The sequence below is a fragment of the Coturnix japonica genome, chromosome 2 (genome assembly GCF_054131305.1).
Source record: "Coturnix japonica strain WE chromosome 2, WE-NBRP24, whole genome shotgun sequence".
In the NCBI taxonomy this organism is placed as follows: domain Eukaryota; kingdom Metazoa; phylum Chordata; class Aves; order Galliformes; family Phasianidae; genus Coturnix; species Coturnix japonica.
This window is the reverse complement of record NC_140664.1, coordinates 90,782,377-90,797,155: the sequence shown is the minus strand read 5'-3', so window position 1 is coordinate 90,797,155 and position 14,779 is coordinate 90,782,377.

Below are 14,779 nucleotides of genomic sequence, written 5' to 3'. Positions count from 1 at the left end.
TTGTTTTGGTAGGTTTCCCTGGAATTAAAGCAAAGAGCGAATGATTTAAATTTAAGATTATAATTACTATGTGTGTGTGTGCATTCAAATATATATTTACATATTAATTGTGTGTATTAAATTATGTGTGAATTTATGTTAATGTAAAACAACTCGTTTTAAACATCTAGTTATTTTTTCCCTACCTGGTCAGAAATCCAGACATTACCATACAGTAACATGAATAGACACCTAACTAAATATCTTGTGGTAAAAAGAAATAAAAAATTAAAGTAAAATATAGAGTTTTATGAAGATGAATTTGGCTAGGCTCAGGAATAGAGAAAGCCTTATGTCTACATACATACATACATACCCTAAGTAATCAGATGCCAGTAGATGGTGCTCACTGTGTGGTATGGTCCCTGGGGTTTGTAAGACCAATAAAATTTGTTGTTGTGCAATGTAACTGATGTCTGTGCAACTCTTTACAGCTACTCTGAACAGATGGTAGGAATGTTTTGTCTAATTTAGTGTATAGTATTAGCTTGAGTTCATATTCATATACCATATGAAGATTTTTGATGGAACCCTTTGGCTGAATGGGGAAAAAAGATCACTAACTGCCTTCTAGGAGACAGCTTGATGGCATAAAAAGTGCAGGTATACTAGGAGAGATTCAAAGAACAAAAGATATGGAGGAACACCCAAAATAGCCTGTAAATAAGAACTAAGAAGAATCATGAAGGTACCTACATTAGGATGCAGGGAGAATAAAAAATGATAGAGAATGTTACAAGGTCTAAGGAAATGCTGCTGAAGATAAGAAAAGAAAATAGCCTGAGTAGATTAGATAAAGATAGATAAGAAGAAGAGCTACCCCCACTTATAAAAAAAAAAAAAAAAAAAAAAAAAAAAAAAAGCCAAACTGAGGCTCCTCTTATTTTATTAAATGAAGAAAATTAGTAGGGAAATACGAAGGATAAATGAAACAAGGCTGAGAGAACACATGCCAGGAAAACAGTTAATGTAGGAAAAGTACAATGAAGTAACTGTATGTATTCCTGAGATATAAATACCTTTGATCTCTTGATCTCACATGTGCCAGTACTACCTCGTGGCGTATCTATATAGAATTGCTTGTTATCTGCCTCCAGGAAAACTGTTACATTTAGAGGCATATTGTATGTGGCACCATTTCCTCTGTGAAGATACTTTCTATGTTGCCCCTAGCTATAATGTAGAGCCTAATGGTGCGGAACAGAAACACTCTGGTGACCTGTTTAGATCACACCATGAGATGAGACACATTCTTATACTAATACTGCCTGCATGGCAGTAAGATAGGTCCAAAATGTGGAATATGGTGACTGCTACAGGTGAGTTCAACAGGTCTCCTTGCATGATCTCTTCATTCCTATGGCATACATGTAGGCAGTTTGGTAGGTGTGGGTCCAGAAGTGGGAATTATAGTGGGAACTATTGAGAAGTGGGGAGCTGTAGGACAAAATGAGACCTTCTAGCTCTCTTCCAGCAGATGGTGGCAGAGATCTTTCCCTTGACCTTCCACAACCAACTTGTGATTCTCTGCTGCTCCATGCTATGGGGTAATTCTTAAGGATGCCTCTGACTACACTTTATGGATGTTTTTCTGTGGGCACAAGAGCTCTCCATCCCTCAGAATAAGAGAGTAGACAGGAAGGCAGGAAACTGGTATGGCTTGGCAAAGACCTGCTGGTCAGACTGAGGGAAAGGAAGGGATAACAAATAAGAACAAATAAGTAAATTAATAATCCCTTGTGTACTTAGATTCCTGAATTTTCTTTTATTTGAAAGAATTTGCTACTATTTTTATAAGCTAAATTAAAAAAAAAAAAAATCATTTCAGAACTAATGAAACTGAAGGTAAAGTAACAGACAAGAAAATCAAACTGCAAAATAACACTGATTTTTCTTGTTATGAATTCAGTTTTTAGAATATCTTTAGGTTTGGAATATTTTCTTTCCCTTTTTTTTTTTTTTTTTTTTTTTCCCCTTCAATATTTTTAGCATCTAAATTTAATGAATGCATTTGATTATATATAAATTATATTATTATAGTAATATATAGTGTAATATATTATATTATATTATTGATTATATATAGATTTATTATGTAAAACCAGATGATAGATAATTTAGTCTGTGAAAGGTATGCAAAGGTGTTTAGCTAAGGCCCCAGGGGCCTTAGCTGTAGAAACAGAGTAATCCTATTCTAAACAAGAAAATTTGTTCCAAAGATATAATCTATGATTTTACATCGTTGATCAGTTTCTAAGCCTTACTAATACTTTGATAATTACATTATAATTTACATTAAAAATATGTCACAAAATATTAAAATCTTTGGTAAGGCACATACAAGACAAAGAGGTGATCTGAGACAAGCAGCACTGCTTCATCAAGAGCCAATCTTACCTGACCAATCTGGTGGCCTTCTCTGATGAAGCGATGACATTGGTGGATGGAAGAAGGGTTACGGATGTCATCTACTTGCACTTGTGCAAAGCCTTTACCTATGTGGTCCTTTACCACATACTTCTCTCTAAATTAGAAAGGTGTGGATTTGAAGGATGGACTATTCAATGGATTAAGAACTGGTTGTCTGGATGCAGCCATAAGGTTGTAATCAATGGTTTGATGTCCGTTTGGATGCTGGTCACATAGTCCTCAGGGACTGGTCTTGGGATGCCTTTAACATCTTCATCAATGACATGAACGATAGCATTGAGTGCACCTTAAGCAAGTTTCCATACAACACTAAGGTGAGTGGTGCGGTTGATACAGTAAGGGGAAGGGAAACCATCCAGAGGGACCTAGACAGGCCAGATAAGTGGGCCCATGAAAACATAATGAGGTTCAATAAGGCCAAATCCAAAATGCTGCATTTGGGCAGGGGCAATTGCAGGTATTTACACAAACTGGGGAAGATCTTCTTGAAAGCAGCCTCAAGAAGCAGCAGGAGAATGACTTGGGGGTCCTGGTGGATGAGAAGCTGGACATGAGCCATCAGTGTGTGCTTGCAGCCGTGAAGGCCAACTATATTCTGGGATGCACTAAAAGAGGAGTGCCTAGAAGGGAGAGGGGGGTGATTGTCCTGCTTTACTCAGCTCTTGTGAGGCCCCATCTGGAATATGGCATCCAGGCCTTAGGCCCCTAGCACAAGAAAGACATAGAGCTCTTGTAATGGGTACGGAGGAGGGCCACTAAGGTGATCAGAGGGCTGGAGCACCTCTCCTATGAAGAAAGGTTGGGGGAAGTGGGTTTGTTTAGCTTGGAGAAGGCTCCAGGGTGATCTCACTGCGACCTTCCAATACTTGAAGGGAGTGTATAAACAGGAGGGAGAACTGACGTTTACAAGGGTGGATAGTGATAGGACAAGGGGAAATGGTTTTAAACTAAGGCAGGGGAGGTTTAGGTTAGATATTAGGAGGAAGTTTAAGAAGTTTTTCACCCAGAGGGTTGTGACAACCTGGAACAGGTCACCCAAGGAGGCACAATTATGTTCCAAAGATAACACCTCCAATTAAAAGACATAGCTCCATCTCCTGATTTGAATGAAGTAATAAAAAATACATGTTTATTTATTTATTTATTTATTTTTTAATACATGGCAATGCAATAGCCACCAGCAGACACACTTGATGAAATATCATTGCATCAGGAAAATTTGCATGTGAAAGCTTTAAAAATGCATAACATCATGTAAAACATGATTAAATCTCTGGATTTCAGAAAATACAAAGGGTTGAATCATTTCCAAATCTAGGATTTCCTTAAAAGTACAGATGATGGTTATATGGATGTCATTTAGTTTCCTGAAGCAAGGTGTCTAAGTCAAAGTAAAATGCTAAAAGCTTTTTATGATATGAAAGCAAATTGTTTATGGAATCAAAAAGAAAATTTGCACCAGAAAATGAAGATGGAAATGACATTGGCTCACAGATTTTTATGTTTTTTTACCTGTCATTTAAAAGAATTAAACATGGATTTTCATGAATCTTTTTCATTTCTGATTCTATAATTTATTTTTTAAAAAAATTAAAAAAAATAATAAAAAAGCTTTCTAATTCTTATCATTTTACTTGGTTTCTAATGCTCTCTATTACATCAGACAAATTTTTATTTGTAAAATCCTCTTGACTTATTGAACTACTTCCACCTCTCTGCTTAATTGTCCAAATGCATTTAGAGGTCTGGGTGAAATGAATCACCTTGGCAAGAATTCAGCTGGGTTTATTGCCAAGTTCAATGACTGACTGAGAGGGTAAAATTGTATATTGGCACTCATGATTTAAAAACAATTCCAAATGTGTCTGTGTATGGTATTAATTCAAACTGAAAGTGTGAAGAGTGATTAATTGAACAATACAGTTGTAAATCCATTGTGGTAGTCTCCTAAACTGTGTTGCACCACAGTGTGGTTTATATATCCTAGAAGACTGTAAATTACCAGTGGTCTTCTTCCATGGCCTCTACCAAGAGAGGGAAAAAATTAAATAAAAATAGAAAGAATGCCTCTCAGTATTTTCACCATTTTTTAGCAGTGACCAGCAGGGCATCTGAAAGTGGAAGGAATAAAGGCTGCTAACCAGCACTTGTGGATTGATCCAAGAGGGGTGCTAATCTGCTGCCAAGTGAAATTAGAGTACTGTAATTACCTTATCAGATAGGAAGGCAAGCCTTCCTTTTCCTCTGTTTATTATTATTTCTGCCCTCATAATGTCCTCTGAGAAGGTTGTTCAGGATATTCTAGGAGTTCTTGAAATAGCAAGAATTCAGTTGTCTTGTTTGTGAGAAGATGTGTCAGAGTTTGTGGGAAAGGGAAGACAAGATTAGTTGGGAGAATATTTGAAGGAAAACAAAATTTTTACTTCAGAATATTTAGGAAAGTTGGAGTGGAAGGAAAACTGAAATAGAAGATCTAATGTAAGCAGAGGGAGAGGTAGTTTTGGGAGAAATTAAGAGTTTCTCTGCAGTGGCTAGGGAAATAAGGTATAGCTCTCTATCAAAAAAAAGGGACAAAAGGAAATCTCTTGAGCATTCCTGTAGGAAGGCACCTGTAGATTGCCACCTGATTTGTCCTTCAGGAGTATTACGATGATGGCAACCTTACCCTCTCCTCACCTCTTCTCACCTCGCCTCACCTTGCTTCACCTCATCTCCTCTCTCCTTCCCTTCTTTGCTCTTCACTACCCTCCAAATATGAAAGTGGTAAATGGAGAAAACAGTTAAAACAGTATAAATGAAACAATTTCTTAAGAAAATAGAGTTTATACCTTTCATAATAATTGACAATATTCTTAGCCTTTGAAACATCACTAACAAAAAGGTTCCCTGTGAGTCTGGATGGACTGAAGAATAAAAAAGACAAACACTTTAATATCAGAATGCTTGCATAGAATAGGTTCAAAATAGACCTCCAGCCTTCAGTAAGTTTTACTAGATTTTTCTTTAATAAATTTAAACTACATTGCTTTACATATCTTCCTGTCTTTTAAAAATATTTCTTACAGTTTTTTCTTTCATAATTTTCTTATTCATAAGCACACAGTGAGGAAATAAACATAATCTGGTCATTTTCAGAGAGTGTCTTCATTTTTGTAGCTTCCTTAGAGACTGCGTTTGTCTTTGGCCATTTTTTACATTCACAAGCTAAAAGATTACTGTAGGATGTGGAGAGAATACTCTGTGGCAGTGTATAGAAGTATCTGCTTACAGAATATATAATATATATATAATATATACAGAACATATATATGTGTGTGTGTGTGTATATGTATGTATGTATATATATTGTTAAGCATACGGATTTCAAGATGCATAGGTTTATTGACAAACATCCAAAAGTGGGGAGAGATTGCAGCATAACTGCACATCTTCTGCATCCTACATAAGCATACCTCAGCTGCTCTTTGTATGTTCACTTTCCTATGTAGATTTCATTTGTAGTTTCTTTGTGAAGAATATGTATACTAAAATATGACATAAAGTTTGAAATTTTATAAGTTTCATTTAGCTCTGTGAACCATTAGGGAAACAAATTTCTAGTGTCTGTTCATCTCTGTAGAGTTTAGATATGAGACAAGTAAATCAAAATAGACCAGAGGAATGAAAAATCAGCAAAATATTTAACATTTATCTGAATTCACTATTTATCCCATTTATCAATTAAATAATTATGAATGGTGCAGACAAAGGCATGGATTATGCAGAAAAGAAATGTAACAAAACTATCTCTTGTTCTTATAACAGTAATCTTTCAAATTATTTCAGTGCCTGTCCTTGTTTCAGGTGAGACACATCTGATTTTGTGCATACTGTCTGGTGTGGTGCTGTGTTGTGGCTTTAGGAAAAAAAGAATTTTCATAACACATGACATCACGTGGAAAAAACTATAAAACTGTGTGGAGTTGGCTGAAGGTGCAGCCACTGCTTGAAATCTGGCTTGAAATAGGTAAGTAGGTGGTGAGATATCACTTTGTGCATCATTTGTTTTGCAAATATATATTTTTATATTAGTGTAATTACTGTTATTTTTTTCCTACTTTTCTGTCTTAGAAAACAGTGTTTCTCTCAAACTATGTTTTCTCTGATTCTTTCCCTCAACCCCCTGGGAGGTTTTGTGGTGTTTAGATGTTTACTGGGTCAAAACATATCAATTCCTAAATATTTTTCTTTTTTCTTTTTTTTTTTTTTTTTTTATTCATTAACAAACACCTGCATATTCACAAGTTCACCAAGCATGAATGTCCAGATGAGTTACTTTTCACATTATAGAGGTAAAACAGAGACATCAGATTATTAGTTTACAAAATTTGTTTCTGTAATGAGATTCAGTCATTTTTGGCAGTATATGCAATAAAAGATTAAAGTGGGATGAGAAAATAACAACAAAGGCTAGTATGTTGCTTTTTCCTTGGATTATTGTTTTATTGTTTTGACTGGCAAACCAATTTTGATCATCTTAGTAAGACTTGGAAAAAAAAAAAAAAAGTCAATTGCAAGTCTATTAGAAGAGGCAGACAACTTCAGCTGATCAAAGAAGCCAGAAAGATTCTAGAAGCCAGCAGCCTGGGATATGGGGAAGCAACAGCATGACCACTGAATATGAAGCCTTACCAGACAGGCAGAAGAATCTGAACTATGACTTTAGTGAAGTCTTTAGATGAGAGGCTTGTGATGCTGATGTGCTTTTGGAAAGCTGAATTTCATCTGTAGGGGAGGGTTGGAGCACCTTTGGATTCTTGGGATACATCAGGATTAATGCATATACTCCATTTTATGAGACCTGAAGAGTTACCTGCTGTTTCTATTTTTTCTCAAATATTTCCCTGAGCTGTTAATATATATATATAGTATGTAATTTTTACAGCAACTATATAATAATACAGTTCTCCTTTAGATAAAATGTGCCCTGATTGCTTCTCATTATCATTAAACCTTCATATCATTCTCAGCTCAAAGAGACAAAAATTATTATGACATGATGGTTTGTTTACATAGGTGAATTTGTTGATACTCTAGAAAGGCTTCATTAGCAGAGATCTTTATGATACATTTCTTGATCTCTGGCTCACATCTCTTTTACCAATGTTCAGATATGTATTTGAAGTCATCTTTGATTAAAGAATCATGATTCAGGCTGCATAAATCCATGTAAAATGCTATTAATAATGTGAAAGTTACTACTATTTACAATATATATATATATATACAATATATAAATATATATATAAACAAACAAACAAACAGAAAAACTGTAGACTGTCATTATCAGATCTTCCATATCTTCCTTTGATAGTTCACTAAATGACCAGTATACCCTCTATCTTTACCATTTCAACTTGAAACCATGCCACTGAGATGAAATGGATTTGCTCAGGTTTTTATGTCTACAATACTGTATATTTTGTGATTTTATATATGTATGTGTATATGTATATGTATATGTACATGTACATGTACATGTATGTGTATGTGTATGTGTATGTGTATATGTATGTGTATATGTATATGTATATGTATATGTATATGTATATGTATATGTATATGTATATGTATATGCATATGCATATGCATATGTATATGTATACACACATATATTTCCCTAAGTAACAGATTATTTCCAAAAGTGGAAGTCATAGATTTCTTGTAGAGGGAATTTTATTTTTTTGTCTTAATCCCTTTTTTAGTAGAAATTACTGTGATGAGGCTGAGCATTCCTTGCAATATTTCTGTTCTCTGTTCATTTACACATTGGAGTAGAGAAAATAATTTATTTTTCTGTCTTTGAACACTGTCCTAATTTAAACATGAAATAGCAGAATGTGAAAACCATGACAGTCATGCACACTCTCGAAAGAGAAGGAAAAAATGAAAAATGATATAAATGATATTCATTTTCATATAGATTATATTATTGTTTTATCATTCTGCATCATCTTTTTCTATAATAAACCACCACCACCAAAAAAAAAAAAAAAAAAGAAAAGGAAGTGTAATATCTGAACAAAGATTACAAGAATGTTCTTGTGAAGATCTCAAGTGGCTCAGAATTGCCTCTCATGAAAGCAAATCAGAATATTGTGATAGTCGTAGAATGCCCAACTACTTCTACCAAAACAAATCTACTAATTCAAAATAAATCTCAACAATTCTAAGCTGCTAGTGTTTCCTTCTAAATCATATCACTGAAACTGGGATGTTTCAAATTCTTGCTGATTTCAAAAAACTTAAGCAATAGCTGCAGAAAATACTTGATAGACTGTATTTTCAATTTTAACACTTTCATTTAAATAGGAGTTTCATCAGCAGATGCATCTCCACTTAAATTTAAATGCTTAGATCTTTCTATTTCTCTGCTTTTTTTCTTTTTATTTTTTTCCTTGTAAACATTTCTAAGATTATCTATCATATATCTAAGAATATCTATCTTAATGGTCAAAATATTGCTATATTTAATATTACTTATATAGAAGAGAGAGCATATTCTAAACTGAACCACTGCAAAGTTTTAAACAAATGCTAATCTTTCAAACATTCAACCTTCCTTTTTGTGACCATGAATGCCAGGTTTCCCCCCTTACTGTACAACCTACATTTTTAATCACTTTGTGAATGCTTGACAAGAGAACAGTAAGTATTCACTCCTTATACTGTGAACTGGCTTCTAATTCCTATCTTTGTTACCTCATCTTTAAGTAGTTATTTAGTCAAGGGAATAGACTTATCTTCTCACAACTTATTATTCTTTCAAGATTTTATCAAGCATCCTTTGGAAATTGAAGTTGACTAAACTCACTGTATTTACACTTGCTCTATGCTTGTTTGCTCATTTGCAACAACATTATTCTTTACATCTGTCTTAAATCTCTTGTACAGAAATACAAGCCTGCTGCTTCTGCTTATTGCCAGTTAATGTGGAAACAGTTTTTTCTGTTTGGTTGGCTGGTTTGGTGTTGCTTCTTTTTTCCCTCACTTGTATTTCCACATTGTGTGGAAAAATCTGCTTTGCCTTAGGAAGACCTTTCCTTTTATCAGAAGGTTTATTCTTCCTGATCCCTTTGTCTACATTGCTCGCTTTCTTATCATGTAAGTAGTGAATGAAGTAATGGGTTAATTTCATCTGTGCTCTCCATTGCATTTATCGCTAACACACATAGAAAAGTAGCACATCATTATACTCCCTTATTTGACTGGAATTTAACTGTAACATAGTTATGTTGTTAAGAAAGAGCAGTTATTTAAATGAATTTTGTAGTTAATTTCTTCTTGGTCATTCTTGCATTACAAATGTTTAACTGTTTTTTTTCACAGCAACACGGAAATTAAAATCTGTGTTTGTGTATGCTGATATGAGTCATTAGTCTTTCAGTCAATACTGTATGGTTTATCAAGCATAACCTGAGTTCTTTTTAGCTGGTGAGGTAGCAGTGATCCCTTGTACTATCTTACTGCTCAGGAATTTGCACACATACTTCCTCTCTTTGTTGAGATTGTTTTGTGCTCTGTTTAGAGCTCTTCATATACTGAGAAACTAGCAGGAGAGTTAAAGTTTATATCGTCTAATAGATTTGAACTTGAAGTTATACTTTTCATTCTCTAAATTAACATTTTTTTTTTTTTTCCCCTGGTGATGTTGTTAGTCAATAACAAATAGTCAGGGCAAAGGTGTATGAAGTCAGTGTTCCTTTGTTCTCCTTCTCTGTTGGGAAATTAACAGTAGCTGAATGCAGAACCTGAATAACATTTGATCAACTATGTTGTCTCTTACCAAGTTGTTCCACAAGCTTAAGAGTGGATAACTAGTTAATATGCATTTGTGATTAAGTATTATCCATTTTTACTGATCCAGATACTATATGTTGCATGTGTGAAGAAAAGACAGAAATCTTATCCCAGACTGATATCTTCCCTGGCTTCCTTTATTTTTACATCCAATTTATAGAACATTATTTCTTTAAATTCTAGTTCTTTGTTTCATCCATATCATTCTTTAACAAACACCAGCTTGCTAAAGAGTTACACAGATTGTATCCTCCCTACATATTTTTGTGTTAGTGGGGAGGTCTTATCTACTATAGGATGCTTTTAGAGAACTTAAAAATGCCATAACATTTCTTGAACACACTATTACCACCACTAAAAAATACCAGTTTTGTACTTGTTTGATCTTAATCGGAAACATATATGGAAACATTAAATAATAACAGTCAGAAAATACTCTCAAGTTTTATAAAATTAATTTCATTTTATTAATAGAATATGCAAGCAGATAACCTGTTTTGCTTTGTTATGTTATTACTTATTCATCACATTTCAATGACATTACAAAAGAATTATTTGATTCATTTACACAACATTGGTGATAGAACCATTTAGTTTTCATAAAATCAGAGAATCGTAGAAAATTCTGAGCTAGAAGAAAACCTACAGCATTCATGAAGTCCACCTGGTAGCTCCACATAGGACCATCCAAAATTCAGACTCTGTTTCTGAGAAGAACTTGCTGCCTCTCTTTACCTCCACTATACATGCGGGGTGGCTATGAAAGATTGACAAAAAGACTAACATACTTTTTCTTACGGAAGTGAATCAATAGTTGGTAAAACAATATGAGTAGCTTCTGGCTAATTGTGTTTCAGTGGTGGATGTCTCATAGTCTCATAGTGTCGTGCGGGTTGGAAGGAACCTTAGAGATCATGGAGTCCAACCCCCGGGATTCGAGCCCCCTGTGTAGCAGAGCGGCACTTCTACCACTTGCGCCACAGGGGGGATTCGAACCCGGGCCTCCGGTGTTGCAACGCGGCATTCCTACCACTGCGCCACCGGAGCACACAATTATATTGTATTATATTGTGTTATCCTGTATTTCTATATAGCATTTAGTAAATAAGTGTGCCTCCTTAGATCATTGCCGCTGTTTTCTTTTTCCTTCCTTTCGGGCTAGCGACCCTGTGGGTCCCGCGGCCCCCGTATCATGGACGCAGGTAGATTTTTGGTTAACCCGTGACAGATTTTGATGGAGAATGTGGGCATAGTTGCTGTTTTTCTGTCTTTCTTCTGTTGCTCTTTTAGCTTTTTACAGAGTTACGAGTTTTTAATTATTATTATTATTTTTATTTTTTTTTAAGGAGCTATCTTCGGTTTGTGTTTCTGCACCTGCGAGCTTGACCTTGAAAGTTCAGGAGGACTGCCAATACTCCGGGATATTTGTAAACTTTGAGTTCTTGAAATCCAGGTGGACTGCCAATACTCCAGGATATTTTCAAAACATTGTTGAGCTCTGATTTTTACTTTTTTTTTCTCTCTATTGAAGAAAAAAAAAAAAAAAAAAATGTGTTCTCTAGTAAAACTGTTTTACAAGGGACTGCATGCCATTAGTTCCTCCTTTGAGATGCTCCAAACATACTGGATCATGTTTAAGCTAGCCACTTTTTCCTTTGGAGCTATAGAAATATATAATCGACTGAAAACATGGTTAACAATGCTTACTTGGTATCTGCATGCAGCTCCAGAGGGAGCAACTGATGCAACTAATTTTATGGAGATGGTGGTTTTTGAATGTGCTCCTCTTTCCTTCTTTGCATCCTTTACGCAGTTTTTGAATGACCAGTTAACCTGTGATATATATATATATTTAATTTTTTTTTATTTTTTTTTGTGGGATCTTTATTGTCAGAAACTAGTGTTTTCCAATGACATCTTAGTGGTTTGAACAGTCCCTCAACTGAGACTTATTTCAAGTTTATATGCACTACCAAATATTGATTCATACTTGAAATAATTAAATATGATTGCTATAATACAACAACCAGCTGCACAACATGCTCTCTAAAGGGTAAGATATGTGTGCAGGGTTTTATATCTATAAGCACTTAAGTATTTATTTTGTGTATCTATGGAATGTATATGTATATAAGTGGCTTGTTATTGAGCAATTGAAACAACAACAACATATGTGAAAAAGTCTAAAGGCAATCTTTCATTCATAATATAATATAGTAGTGATATCCTTTCTAACTGAGTCAACCTCCTCAATCTCTTTATTTTAGGCCTGTAAGGTAGGGTTATGATATTTAATAGCAAGCAAATCAGACTTTTTAAAAATTTTGTGCTGTATATTTGTCACTTATAACACCAGGAGACTCAACAATTTAACTTAAATGCATCATGAAGCTTGTAATAGAAAGAAAAATGAAATAGGAAACAATTGATCTCGAGAATGACCCAAAAAAGGCAAGGAGGTTGCCAAAGCTTGGGTTTTGATATAACTGATATCTTGTTAATAAATCTTTAAAATTTCTTACTTAATGATCAATTATCTAATTGTAGCACTTTCCTGTTTCTATATTTAAATATATATTTTTGGACAGTTTGGCCTTACAATGAGCCAGACAACAATTATTGAACTAAAGAGAGGCAAACTACATTTTTGAAAGGACCAATGAGCACAAACCTTCAGTCATTGTTCAAAGCAAATCTAAATTTGATGATGTGGTGCATTTGTCAGATCTCTAATACTCACCCAGAAGCACAGAAAGGAGTAAAGGAGGACTACAAATAGGAGACTGTAGACAGTCCATAACTACTCCAACCGCTATTCCCTCTTCTTTTTTTTTTTTCTTTTTTTTTTTTTTTCTGCTCTAGTGTGGATCTTTCCACAGGCTGTAATCCTTCAGGAAAAATCTGCTTCAGCTTCAGATTTGCTTGAGCCAAAATTCCTTCAGGAAATGACTGGTGTCAAGTCCCTCATAGGAAGCAGGGTGAATATCCAATGCCCTCTTTATCCTCCCTGTGGGATGCAGGGAATTTATGCTTCATTGCTTGGAGCATCTTTTTCTCCTCGTTCTCTTAGAATTTTCATCATTGTTTCTCACATTTTTCTCTCTTAGCTTGCCTGTCATTTTTTCTCTTTCTTAAATATATTTTCTCAAGAGTTAGCTGCATCTGATACAGGACATTCCCTGCTCTCCTAACACAGAGATGATTCCTGCAGCCCACACTATTGCCAAAATCTTGCCACCTACAAGTGATGCTTCCAAAATATATTTAGTTTTTCAGTCTCTTTGCAGCTGTTAGAAATTGGACACACAGTCTTTAATGACTTAATAGTGATGGGAAGTGCTAAAAGAAAGTGAATTTGTATGTGCTTTCAGACTCATATCTTTAACTGCATTGTATGGGCAGTTTTCTTAAACTTTCAATGAAAGCCTACCAGCTCACATCAACCTAAAGCTGTTTTTAATGCTTATAGAGATGGCATCTTGCCAATTTGCCCACAAGCACTTTTCCCAACATTTGGAATGATAAGGACCTTTTGAAAACAAGAATCATATTTTCATTCATTTTTATTTCTGATGATTAAAAAGTTGAGCAACAAAGGTAAGATTATTAGAATATGCATTTGGTAGGTAGGAAACTCTGGTACATTCCCCAGCTCAAATTCCACCTGGAAAAATAAAGAATATTGTAGGCTGTTTTGAAGTAAATTTCAGTATTTTCTGTAGCTCTTTTAATTTTATTAAATATATGTAAAATGAAATAAAAGGAGATACATTATTTGATAAGATATTCAAAGAATGCACATGTTGCCAGTGCTCTCTATGATTCTGTATAAATGCCACAGTCAATAAAACGTATTTCACATTTTGCTTTGATTATGAGTATTTGGTTTTACATAAATCCAAAAAAGAAGCAATGTATTGAGCCTGAGGACAAACCATTCTATTTGATTTTGCTGACTTAATATAAGATAAAGACAATGGTCAAATCATCTGCCATGGTTTGATGATTTTTGTTTATTGGTATTCTGCATCATGACATCATGTAGTGCACTGGGAGTTAATGCTCCAGTTCTGGGTACCTGTCTGAAAGAGAAAAAGAACTATATTCCCCGGGAGGTCTTTTCAGTCAGAGAGGAGATATAACACCTGGCCAGGTCACCTAATTGGGCTCTTCTTTGCCTCTCTTCTCTGCTGCCCATCCTGACTGTGAGCATCACTTCAGTATTACTGTAAGGCCTAGCAATTTCAGATAGTATCTCATTAAATTTGATTTATTAAATTCAATTCTAATTATATTGTATTATAGTGTGTTATCTTGCAGTCTGATATCATATTTAATACATTTGTTTGTTTCTTCTCATATCATTGACATTGTTTTTAATTATTTTAGGGTCCACTGTTTCCCTTTTCCGGATGCATGTATTGTGCAAAATCCCTCCATCCAACTAGTCACGGAACTGGGCTGAACCAGC